The following is a 12834-nucleotide window of genomic DNA, read 5'->3' as shown; positions in this document are numbered from 1 at the left end:
GCTGGAGAATACAGGTTGAATTTCTTTGTCGAATTACCATCAGAAATATACATATCCCCAGACCTACAACTGATGAAATCATCGGCTGTGGCTAGCCAAGGTCTTCCTAAGATGAGAGGGTGTCCTCCTAAATTACTCTTGGGGGTTAAAATCATAAAATATACTGGATATTCCCAAGAGTCTAAGGAGACTGAAATTTCTTCTAATACACCATCTGGTTTAATAATTGATCGATCTGCAAGTTGCAGTAAAGTAGGTGTAAAGAGAAGATTAGGAAGTTTCAGTTGTTCCATAGTCTGTCTACTCATAATGTTGATAGCAGCCCCTAAATCAATCAAAGTATTTGGAATTTCTACCCCATTGATATGTGTTTTGACAATTGGACTACCGGGATCTACATATTTCTGCATAGTAATTTTTCCCATCATGATGTCTGCAATTTTCCCTACCAGGTGGATTCTTCTTGTGTCTCTAGGTTTCCTTCCTGGTCTTTTAAGACTCAACTCCTTTATTGTTTTTGCTAGAATAGGAATCTCTCTAATGGCTTGTAACAAGGGAATCTTGATACAGACATTCTTCAATTCATCTAGAAAATCATAGTCAGGCAACAAGATTTGTTTTTCCACCCCTTTGTCAATTTGTAATCTTTCAGGAAAAGGAGGTGTGGATGAAGATGCAGGTTGCTCAACTATAGGAGTTGTGGGGGTTAACTCTTTTTCATTTTCTTTCTGAGTGTTTGGGTTTTGAAGAGATGCTTCAGAACCCTTACTGGCTTCAAGAGAATCTTCCTCAGAAATGCTTTGATTTTGGGCATCTATAGAAGGTTTATCTAAAACTCTACCAGATCTAAGTTGTACATCATTGAGAGGAACAATCATATAGGTAGGAAATTTTTGACCTTCTACCATGTAAGCATTTTGAGGGTTTTTATTATTGGGGTTTGGCAATGGCTGAGAAGGAAGTTGATTTGACTTCTGTTGGAATGGAAGCAAGAGTTGAGAATTTGGGTTCTATTGAGACGGTTGTTGTTGTTGAAATGGAAATGATAGTTGTGGGTTTTGATTTGGAAGTTGTGGAGATTGTTGGTTTTGAAAAGATGGAGGATATTGATAAAATTGAGAAAATCTCCCATAAGGATTTTGCATGCCTTGTACCCATGATTGAAAAGAATTTTTAGGTTGGGACCAAGGTTGTTGCCAAGGATTCCAATTTGGTGGGGTTTGAAAGTTCATAGAGTTATTAAACCCTTGGTTTTGTTGCCCCTGCCAAGGTCTCCTTGCAAAAAAACAGAGAGACTCAATTCTATTTGGATCTTCTTGGAAGACAGCTTTGAGCGCAGGAATTAAAGGACAATCCTTGGTCTCATGATTCTCTGAACAAATCGCACATGTTTCTACAACTTTTGCATCCAAGGGACATTCCCTGAGAGCATGTTTTTTTCTACATTTTGGGCAAAAGATGGCTAAAGCTTCAGCTTCTGCTTTCTGCTTATTGTGGATCTTAAGAGTGTCTAGTTGCTCACTAAGACTCCATAAGATATTAGTTTTGAATTCATCAAGCATATTGCCAATCTCAACCCTACTTACTGATCCAGTTGTAGATTTGTTTCCTCTAATGAGAGAAGGATCTCTAGGCCCTTTTCCAGTTTTAGATTTTCCTCTTGAGAGATGGACACACAACTCTGCTATATCATGAAGTGGAAGTTGAGATATGTCTCCTTTTCCCATCATGTTCAAAATATCTATCCATTCATCTCTAATGGCTTTTAATAGAAAGGCTTTCAAGGTTTCCTCATCTAAGTTACTCATTTTTTCTCTTTTCAGATTGTATTGGAATCTTTCAAGTAAATCCTCCAAGTTTTCATCTTCTCTTTGTACCATTTTAAATACTTCATCCTTGTGGTTGGTAGGCATACAATAATCCATGTATTTATCCAGAAATGTTTGTTTCATATCATTCCAAGTCCTAATGGATTGAGTGAGTAATCCCATGAACCATTTCAAAGCAGCTCCTTTCAATGTTGAAGGAAACAGTTTGAGTTTTTGAGAGTCTTCCAGATAATCATAGGTTCGACACACGACCTCAAACTCAAATAGAAATGTTTCAGGATCTTCATTTCTTAACCCATGAAAGTTTGGGAGGACAGATGGTGAAATATTTTTCATTGTTGCTCGAGAATCCTCATCGACTATAGGAAATCCAAATGAGTTATCTCCATCCCTATTTCCCCCATTGTTACCTCTACCTCCTCCATTATTTCCTCCTCCCCCTCCTCTACCTCTACCTCTACCAAATCCGTTAACTCCCTCTTCTGTCATGGTAGTTTTTTCAGAGATTTCAGAGTCCTCTGGTTCCTCTACTAGTGGCGAACGAGGAGGAATTTCTCCCTCTTCTTCCTCAGATGATTCTACTTCTTCAATTACAATGTGTCTCCCTGTAGAAGAAAAGAAAGGATCTTTTCCTAATTCAGATTCGATGGATGGTGAGGAAGAGTCTCCTAACTCAACTACTGCCTCTTGAATTCCAGGAATCCTAGGGCTAGGAGTGTAGGTTGGAGATGATGGAGGTGTCTCTTGTCTATTCCTTGAGGTAGAAGGAGTTGTGAAAATCGAACTCTTGGCTCTGGCTAAAAACCTTCCCCTAGAATCTCTTGCTCTATGCATATCATTTTTATTTTTCTTCAAGTTAGGCTAATAATTCTCTTTCTGATCTTCCAGGTCACTCTAGGTGCAAGAAGAGAGCATACTCAAGAAACTATTAAACCAATAACTTTCTCTTTTCTGATCCTCCAGATCACACTAAGTGCAAGAGGAGAGCATACTTTGAGAGGTTATCAATTTTCCTTCCTTGAATTTTTTTTTTTTTTTTAAGAAATTGGCTACCTAGTTTCACTTCCCCAGCAATGGCGCCAAAATGTTTGGTCAATTTAGTGTGTTCTAAATTGCTGAATAAAATGTCAATCCGAGATTCGTAAACTGACGAAGTGAAGTGTACTATATGTATAGGATAACCATTTTCTTAGCCTTTTTGTCGTTTTTGAGTTTTTTTTAGTTTGTTTTAGGATTTATCTTTTATGGATTCCCTAGTGTGTGTGATGGCGAAAATGAAAGTTAAGTATGGATGGTAATGGTGATTTCTACAGTGATTTTCCAAACTTAAAAGTGTTCAAAAAGAAATCTCTAAACTAACTGTAATGAAATCAATTCTTAAGAGGAAGTAAATGTATCAAACAGTGAACTAATGACAATGGCCCAGTATCCTTGCTGCTGTATGAAAAAGAAAGTAAAAACTGAACTTAAAGCAACTAAAAGACTAAAATCAAAGCAACTAATTCACACTACTTAAACCCTTCTGATCCTTTACCCTTCAACTCAATCTGCCTTATGGGAAGCAATCATGAACAAGTTAAGCAATATGACATCTAAATTGCAGGAAATTAAATTGCATAAAGGAAACTAATCACACTACTTCAACCCTTCTGATCCTTTACCCTTCAACTCAATCTGCCTTATGGGAAGAAATCATGAACAAGTTAAGCAATATGATATCTAAATTGCATAAAGGAAACTAATCACACTACTTCAACTCTTCTGATCCTTTACCCTTCAACTCAATCTACCTTATGGGAAGCAATCATGAACAAGTTAAGCAATATGATATCTAAATTGCAGGAAATTAAATTAAATCACACTACAATAAGTAATATTCTGATTCCTTACTAATAGAGTCACTTGACTATAGAAAGAAACCATAAACAAATGAGTAGTATGATGTCTAAGTAGCAGAAGAATAAATAAGCAAAACACAAATTGAAAAATGACAGTTCTAGAATTAAACTTCAGAAAATGAAAATTATCAGGAAGGACAAGATGATCTCATATGTCAGTAGTTATCTAAAAAAATATGTAAATCTGCCTGGACTACCTACAACAAAACCTGTAAAAGAAGCACTGATCAACTAACTGTTAGAAAAGAAACATAAAGGAAATATAGATAGCAATGATCATTAGAACAACACACTATATATACAAGCAATGATTGAAAGAAAACAATAAATGAAAGCAAGTAGAAACTATACAAGGCTCTGGTGTACAGGGGCCCTCTGCAACCTCAGCCAGTCAATCACTTAGTCACAAATCCGATTCAGAAAAACTGTCTTCTCATGTATTTAAAGTGAAATGCAGTACAGTGGTTGACAACAGTCGAAATTACAATATAAAAGCTAATCCTTCAGCGTATATCAACGCATTATTTATAAGAAAAAGACGTTGCAACTAATTCCTAGATTTATGCTGCTAAAAGACACGTAAATCCCTTGAGCCGGGATCTAGCGTGGTGGTCATGAATTCATGGAGTGGTGGTTGCTTGGTTTAGTTCACGGGCTGCTCTCTAGGTGTGCCAATACCTCCGAAAACTAAGGATCGTGCCCCGCAAACCTTCACGTGGGCAAAACGGAGCCGTGCCACCGCGAAATTCTTCATTTGGCCCTTCCTTTGACCATCGTTGACCGTGACTGTTTATGAATGATTTGGCTGATCTGAGGGGACACACCCCATGTACACATCACGTGCAGCTTACCCATGTGGCTGGTTTCTCCATCGGACACCTGTAGCATAGCCTTTAACAAAATGGTTGCGGAAACTTGGGCTGGCTGCGGAAAGTGACAAGTTTCCGCAACTGCTTGAACAAAAATCTAAATCAAACAACAGTCATAAGCATAGTTAGGAAACCATTCCATAAGTTCTTTTTAAACTATTATGCAACGATTTGACAGCTTGGTGGACGAAGTAAATGGAAAAAGAAGGCTGAAAGGGGCTATAGGGAAGTGCAGGTTTGGGACCCAATAGGATGCCTACAGGAAAGGTTCTATACCAGACTTTTGAGAACCTATTTTACCTCCAACATGAGGTAAAACACCTTTTTTTGAACAAACCCACCTTTGCAAAGTACACAGAAGTAGACGAAATCTACCGAAAAATGGTAAATATCAAATTACCAGATGCAGAGAATTGGGAGAAATTAAATGATTTACTGTAAAAAAATGTAAGATAAAAGTGAAAACAGAGCAGTAAATGAAAATCAACAGGTCAGCGAGATGAAAGAGTATCATATGAAGAGTATCAGTTAAAAGACAAAGTAAAAGAACAATCAACATGGAAGACCAAAAGCAAAGGAGAAAAAATAGCAAAATATCAAAGCATAAAGACAACACAACCTAATAAACAGGGACAGATTGCAGCGGTTGAATCTCTGTCTTTATCTTCTTGCATGATGATATTTATCTTTCCTATATTAATTCCCAAGACAATTTGGGATATTTTGTAACAAGTTTTTGTATAAATACTTCATAATTCGAAGTATAGAGGGTGGATTGCTTGACATTTATATAGTTGTATTTATCTGTAACCTGAGGGTTCATTGTACCAAGTTTTCAAGTCAGCAAACTGAACTGAGTAATAAAGAAATTGCATTACATGATTCATGTGCTGGGCTACTTTAGTGAAGTATTTTATCTTTGTCAAATTATTATTTATTAAGTGTTTCACAAACTTGCATGTTATCTAAATTGATTGAATTAACTGGAATTATATTACAGAATTTCTTTAAGTACGCTCTATCTTGAACAGTTAATCATTTTAATGTTTTATTCTGATATCAAGATCTGAGAATCCTTAATTTCTCTCCCATCCGATTGACCTCTTTCACTTCCTTCATTATCCGGTTTATGGAACCCTTAATTGCTCCTTGGATCCGATTGAAAACAACTTCACCATCTAGACTTAAGATCTGAAGTTATTCAGCTACCTTTCCCTATAAACACTATCTTTAGAACTTAATCCAGTCCTATTTGCTTGACATTTGACCCCATAGCCCAATGGTAAAAGACATCCCTCTATCCATCTAAGTTAGTGATTCCACCACCAAATCTAAATTAAAACCAAAGTACAATCATAACTAGCCTAAAATCAATTAACTAAGCAAAGTTAAATCATAAAGAGAGATCCATCTCTGAGCACTAGGAAGGCTAGATCCTAATCTGCAAAGTAGGTTTGTGGTTACCTCCATCATTTCTTTCATAACAACTCTAAAGAAATTTTAGAGTGAACACTCCACATGTCCAACATTGAAGTTACTTGTACCCCTCAACTTCTTCTCTTACTAGCTTAGAGGATTTATCTTTGTCAGTAGGATATGTCCTTACAATTCACCTTTGGTAGGAGGGGTGAATTTTCCTCATTTCCCCATATCCTTATGCTCAAAGGGTTTTGATCCTTTCCATTTGAAATTTCTCTAATATCTCTTATTCCAATCAATTTAGTTCTATACTTTATGTTTGTATTGTTCATAATAGTAATTCATTTTCTAGATAGTATCCTCTAATGTTTTGGTTTCATCAAACTCAATCTTGTCTTTGATGTTGAGAAATGGAAACAAGAAATTTTAGTTTAATTTGTCCTTGAATTAAACTGTGAATTAAAATAGAATTCTTTTCTCATAGCAATTTTAAAATAATTAATTAAGTTTAATTAACTTAATTAATTTAGCAAATTCGAATTGGAAGTCTTTTAGAAGACATGTATATGTTCTACCTAACTTATAGAAGTTCATGATGAGTTATGAATGAGTTGTAATTAGTTAACTCGGTTTATTAAGTTAAGTCCAGTTAAATTAGTTCCAATCAGTTTCAGGGACTAATAGTGAGTAAACAGTTAGTTGGGAGACTAATGACCTAATTAGTGCTACTCTAGTTAACTAAAGATTCCACCATCAGAAACTCATGCATGTTGATTCTAAGAAAGTCCCAGTTGATGCTAGAGTGTAGGGACAATGTACTATTTGTTTTAGTTTTTTCTGAGTTGCATTGACAATGCATGCAATCAAGAACTGATCCTTGAGGGATTGCGCTATTTTTAGAGGCTTTATTTCCCTTTAAATACAAGCTATCCTTCATGGGAATTACATATTGGAATAGAGACTTGGGGAGCTTGTGAATTGGCTAATCTTTGGCCTTGGGCTTGCTTATGAGTTGGAGATTGAATTTGCTAAGTGTTGGGATTGTTCTAGAGAGAACAAGCATTGTAATTTCATCTTGATTTTCCAGATTAATGAAAAATAGATAGTGGGGTTTTGAGCTATGGCTTTCCCCGGATATTTATTATGTTATGTGCCTTTAATTCTCTTCCTCTATTGATTATTGTTTGCTTGATGTTTATGGGCTTCTGTTGTAAAGAGTAGAAGTAAATCCTTGTCTCTTGTTTTAGTAGATTACATGAGCTTGTGGATCTACAGGTTTTTCTACATGGTATCGAAGAAAGTTTTTTTTTGGGCCAAGAGTTTGTAGAGAAGTTCTGAGAATTTTAGTGCAAAATATTTAGAAACAAATTGCAGATTTGGATTCCTTGGGCAAATATACCTAAATTCAAAAAATAAATCAGTCGAATCAGAGTTCGAATGAGGGAGATATCGCTGATTTAAAATCAACTCTCTAGAGGAGTTTTCAAAATTTTGAGTTTCTGGGTTATGGGTGAAAGTCGAATTTGCATACATACTTTAGGATCGACAGATGGCATTCCATGGGTTGAGGCTTGAGTATGCCTTGGAAGGAAGCTCAAATTTTATAGCTTGGAGAGACAGGATGGAGGCTGTGCTAGAAGATAATGGCTTGAAGGAATCATTAATCAAGAAGTCCCCAAGCTAGTAGCTACGGATGCACATAACTTGGCCGAATGGAAGAAGTGTGTGGAGAAGGCAAGGCGGATAGTCCTTGAGGGAGTTCAAGACCACATTGTCTCGAGTCTCCATGGCAAGGAAACTTTGCATGCTATGTGGAAAATATTGACAAACTTATATCATAATAGCAATGATCAAAGGAAGTTCGAACTGAAGGATAAACTTCATAAAATCAAGATGGAGAAAGGAAAGATGATTCCAAAGTACTTGACCAAGTTCACTCAATGTTGGGATGAATTTGGAAGTGTTGGAATCATATTTTCCAAGGAGGATATGGTGAGCCTTGCTCTTCTTGGACTACCAAAGAGTTGGCATAGTTATCAGGACTCTGTCAATGGTCAGTAGAATCTTCCATATTGGGAATGACTATGCTCATATTTGATGCAGGATGGATTTAGGATGAACACCAGGGATGAATCTTCATCAATGATTGATGATGAAGAGAAATATGCCTTAGCGATTAAGGCAAGGAAGGGGAAGGTAAAATTTCTCATTCCAAATCAGATTCTTATCATGGAGTTAAGAAGAAGGACATGACGGAAGTTAAATTTTTTCATTGTCACAAGATGGGTCAATTTGCTACAAATTGTCAATTGAAGAAGTCCAAGGATAAGTCCTCAGGAGAAGTGGGAGGTGAGGCTTTGGCCTCCCAATTCGAATTGGACTTTTCCCTCATTGCATGCATGGTGTCTTTAATGATGGGAAGTGTCTGGTACTTAGACAGTGGAGCTTCTTTCCACATGAATGGTGATAAAGAGTTATTCAGTGAACTGGAGGATAAATATCTCAAGATGCATATCGAGATGGGTGATGACGGTAAGTATAGTGTTACTGGTGTGGGAACTATTAGTTTTTAGAGGGAGCATGCGACTCCACTCACCTTGAAGAATGTTATGCATGTACCCAGACTGATGAAGAACTGGGCATCCATTGCCATGCTTGAGGATAGAGGCTATGATGTGATATTTTCGAAAGGAAATGCGTTCCTTCGACACATAGCCACGGGCCGAGTAAAAAAGATAGGGATTCAAGTTCAGAGTATATATAAGATAGAGGTGGAGGACTGTGCTGCTTTGAGTTCAAAAGCAGAAAAGATGTTGAGCTGAGACATCAATGAGTTGTGGTACAAGCGATTGGGCCACTTGCATCATGGGGATTTGAAGATATGGCATCAAATCTCTACCATTCTTCCTAAAGGTACGCTTGAGCAAGTTGATACATGCAAGGGTTGTACTTTGGGAAAATACACCAAGTCTTCCTTTAGAGATAGAGACAGTCGAGCAAAGTCTATTCTAGAGAGATTCCATTTATATGTGTGTGGACCATTATTGATGTTATCCACCACCAAACATAGGTATTATGTTATATTTGTAGATGACTATTCTCGTAAATGATGGATATTTTTCATGCAGAGAAAGGATCCGACATTCACAAAGTTTTGTGAATTCAAAGAATTGGTCGAGAAAGAGTTAGGCAAGAAGGTTAAATCTCTATGGAGTGATAATGATGGAGAATTTGTCTTGAATGAGTTTAAGAACTTTTGCGTAGCGGTGTTGGGTTGTGTTATATTATTTCCACAACTAGCCCACGTAGTTAACCGGGGGGTTAGAGGGGGGGCGGAGCCCCCCCTTCAATGTGCCGATTGCATAGTGGGGGGGTCATAGGGGGTTTGAGGAGTGTAGGTAACCCCCCTTTATGGGGTCTGGGGCAAGGCCCTAGAAAATTTTGTTTTTTGGACCCTATATTAGGTTGGGCGGACCTACCTATGGTTTTGTGCATGATTTTTGCACATGGTTTTGGACGCGATGGTTTTCAATTTATGGTTTTGAACGCGATGGTTTTTCAGTCCATGGTATTGGATGCTTCGGCATGTATAAATAGTGGAACATAATGAAAAATCAAGTTGGTAGTCCCGGTTTTTGGATCCAGGGGAAAATCTCTATGTATATGTGTTTTAAGTGTTATGCTCTTGCATTATTTGTTTTATGTGTTTTTAGAATTCACATGCAGGTAATTTTTGTCCGGGTTAAAAACCTACATTTGGTATTAGAGTTGTTTTAGCTTCAAGGGGACACCTTTGTTGCTAAGGGGTTTCGCTTGGGCCTGTAGACCCTGTTTAGTGGGAGATCTGCGAGATCAATTTTGGTGGTGAAAGAAGATGGCGAGAAATGGAAAGATAGAGATCGAGAAATTTAATAGTCAGAGTTTTGAGTTGTGGATACTCAAGATGGAGGATCTGTTGGTGGATAAATATCAGTGGATCACAGTAGATCTGGGTACTAAACCAATGGGAGTGTCCGATGAAAAATGGAAGAAGTTGGATTGGAAGGCAGAGAGCACAATGCAATTGTGTGTCTCAGATTCAATATTGTTGAATGTATCAAGGGCAGCTACAGCGAAGGATTTGTGGGACAAGTTAGGGACTTTGTACCAATCTAAGTCTCTGGTGAAAAATTGTTCCTTCAAAAAAGCTGTATAACCTGAGGATGAAAGATGGAGACTCAGTGATAAAGCATCTGGACACATTTAATATTGTGGTAAGTTAGTTATTATCTGTTGATATTAAAATTTCGGATGAATATAAGTGCATCAGTTTGTTGTGTTCTCTACCAGATTCATGGGATAGTTTGGTTATTGATATAGGTAGAAATACAACTACCTTGCAGTTTGATGAAATAGTCTCATCCTTGCTAACGGAGGAGATGAGATGAAAAAATATGGAGAGCCAGAATGGTGATGCCTTGTCTGTACGAGGACGGTCCTAGAACAGAAACAAAAATAAGTCATCGAGAGGGAGATCTAAATCTAAAGGCAGATCTAAATCTCCAGGAAAACCTGTAAAGTTGGTGTGCTGGAAATGTGGAAAGGAAGGGCACTACAAAAGGGTCTGTAAATCTAAAGCTCCTGATAAAGGAAAGGGATCTGATGATGCTCCTTCTACAAAGGTGAAAACCACCTCAGGTGAAGCTGGGGATGTGTACTTGGCTTCTCCAAGTACACATGTAGATCATGAGGCATGGTTGATTGACTCAAGTGCATCCTTTCTCTTCACTCCCCATAGAGAGTGGTTCTGTGAGTATGAGAAATATGATGGTGGTGATGTCTTCTTAGGGGATAATAGGAAGGTTTGCATTGTTGTTCATGGAAAAGTAAAGTTGAAGTTGCAAGGTGGAAGGGTTAGAACACTTCTGGGTGTTCTTCATATTCCTGCATTGGCCAGAAATCTGATTTTTGTAAGCAAGCTAGATGATGCAGGTGTAAAAACAATGTTTGAGAAGGATACTTGCAAGATGGTTCAGGGAGAACTGGTATTGATGTGGGGAGTTTGGATTGGAACTCTGTAAAAGCTACAATATAGAACTTTTATTAATGGGTGAAATAGCTTTATGGTTCCTGAAAGTGGAGAAGAAAATCTAGTGGTCTCTGGAGAGAAGACCATGCTGTGGCATCAAAGGCTTGGACATATTGGAGAGAAGGAACTTTGAATACTTCATGGTAAAGGTATGGTAGAAGGTATGAGTAATAGATCTCTAGATTTTGATTTCTGTGAAAATTGTGTATATGGGAAACAAAATCGGGTGAGTTTCCCCTCTGGTGGTAAGAGGGCGAAACATATATTAGAACTTGTTCACAGTGATGTGTTTGGATCTGTGAAGGTTCCATCAGTGGGTAAGTCTGTGTACTATGTATCATTTATAGATGATTTCTCAAGGAATAGATGGATATATTTCCTTAAGAAGAAATCTGAAGTCTTTGACAGGTTTAAAGAATTCAAGGCTTTGGTGGAAAACTAGATAGAGAAGAAGATAAAGGTGTTGAGGTCAGATAACGGTGGAGACTTTTGTAGTAAGGTATTTGAAGAATTCTGTAAGAAGTGTGGTATAGCATGGTAGAAGACTAATCCATACACACCTGAGAAAAATGGAGTTGCAAAAAGAATGAACAAGATGTTGATGGAAAGGGCAAGAAGCATGCTCAGTGGTGTCGGGTTAGGACAAGAATTCTGGGTAGAGGCGATGGAGACAGCATGTTACTTGGTCAACAGATCACCTTCATCAATGTTGGAGGATAAAACTCCATAAGAGGTATGGACTAGCAAGAAACCCTCTCTTTCACATCTGAGGGTATTTAGATGTGATGCATATGTACATGTTCCAAAGGAGAAATGAACCAAGTTGAATAGTAAATCTGAAAAGTGCATATTTATTGGGTATAAGGATGGTTTAAAGGGTTATAAGATTTGGAACCTAGTAACAAGGAAAGTTGTGTATAGTTGAGATGTGGTGTTCAGAGAGGTAAAATATGTTATTAAACATGAAGTCCAACCAAAGGAACCTGAGAAGATAGAGTTTGAGCTTAAGGAGGAAGAATTAAACTCTACAACCGAGGAGGAATCAGAAGATCAAGAGCCACAAACACCAAGTGTGAGAAGATTAGTTGGAGAAAGAAGGCAAACAGAAAGATATAGTCCATCTGCTTTCTGTTCAAAATTTACTTTATCTATTACTGACGATGATCCCAGAACTGTGAAGGAAGCAATAGATTCAGAGGATGGAAAACTCTGGAAAGAGTGTTTGATGAAATGGCATCTTTGAACAAAAATGAGGCTTGGGATCTGGTGGAGTTGCTAGTTGGAAGGAAACCCATTAGCAGTGAATGGGTGTTCAAGAAGAAGACAAATGTTGAAGGAAAGTTGGAGAAATACAAAGCTCGGTTGGTAGCAAAAGGTTATTCCCAAGTGACGGAAATTGATTTTGGTGATATTTTTTCTCTTGTTGCCAAGGTAACTTCTATTAGATTACTTTTATCTGTTGTTGCTACTTTTGATTTTGAGGTAGAATAGATGGATGTGAAGACAATATTTCTTCACAGGGATCTAGAAGAAGAAATCGACATGAAGCAACCTGAAGGCTTTGCGGTGAAGGATACAAAAGAACTGGTATGAAAGTTAAAGAAGTCTCTGTATGGGTTAAAACAGTCACCAAGGATTTGGTATCAGAAATTTGATACATTTATACAGGGACTTGGCTTCACTACAAGCAAAGCAGATCATTATGTCTATTTTAAATTAATTGGTGACCATGTTATTTATCTGGTCTTGTA

This window comes from Pinus tabuliformis, chromosome X (genome assembly GCF_031772625.1).
Source record: "Pinus tabuliformis cultivar Carrire ecotype Pingquan chromosome X, CPIR1, whole genome shotgun sequence".
NCBI lineage: Eukaryota > Viridiplantae > Streptophyta > Pinopsida > Pinales > Pinaceae > Pinus > Pinus tabuliformis.
The sequence above is the reverse complement of the archived record's forward strand: the minus strand, read 5'-3'. Positions refer to the sequence as shown.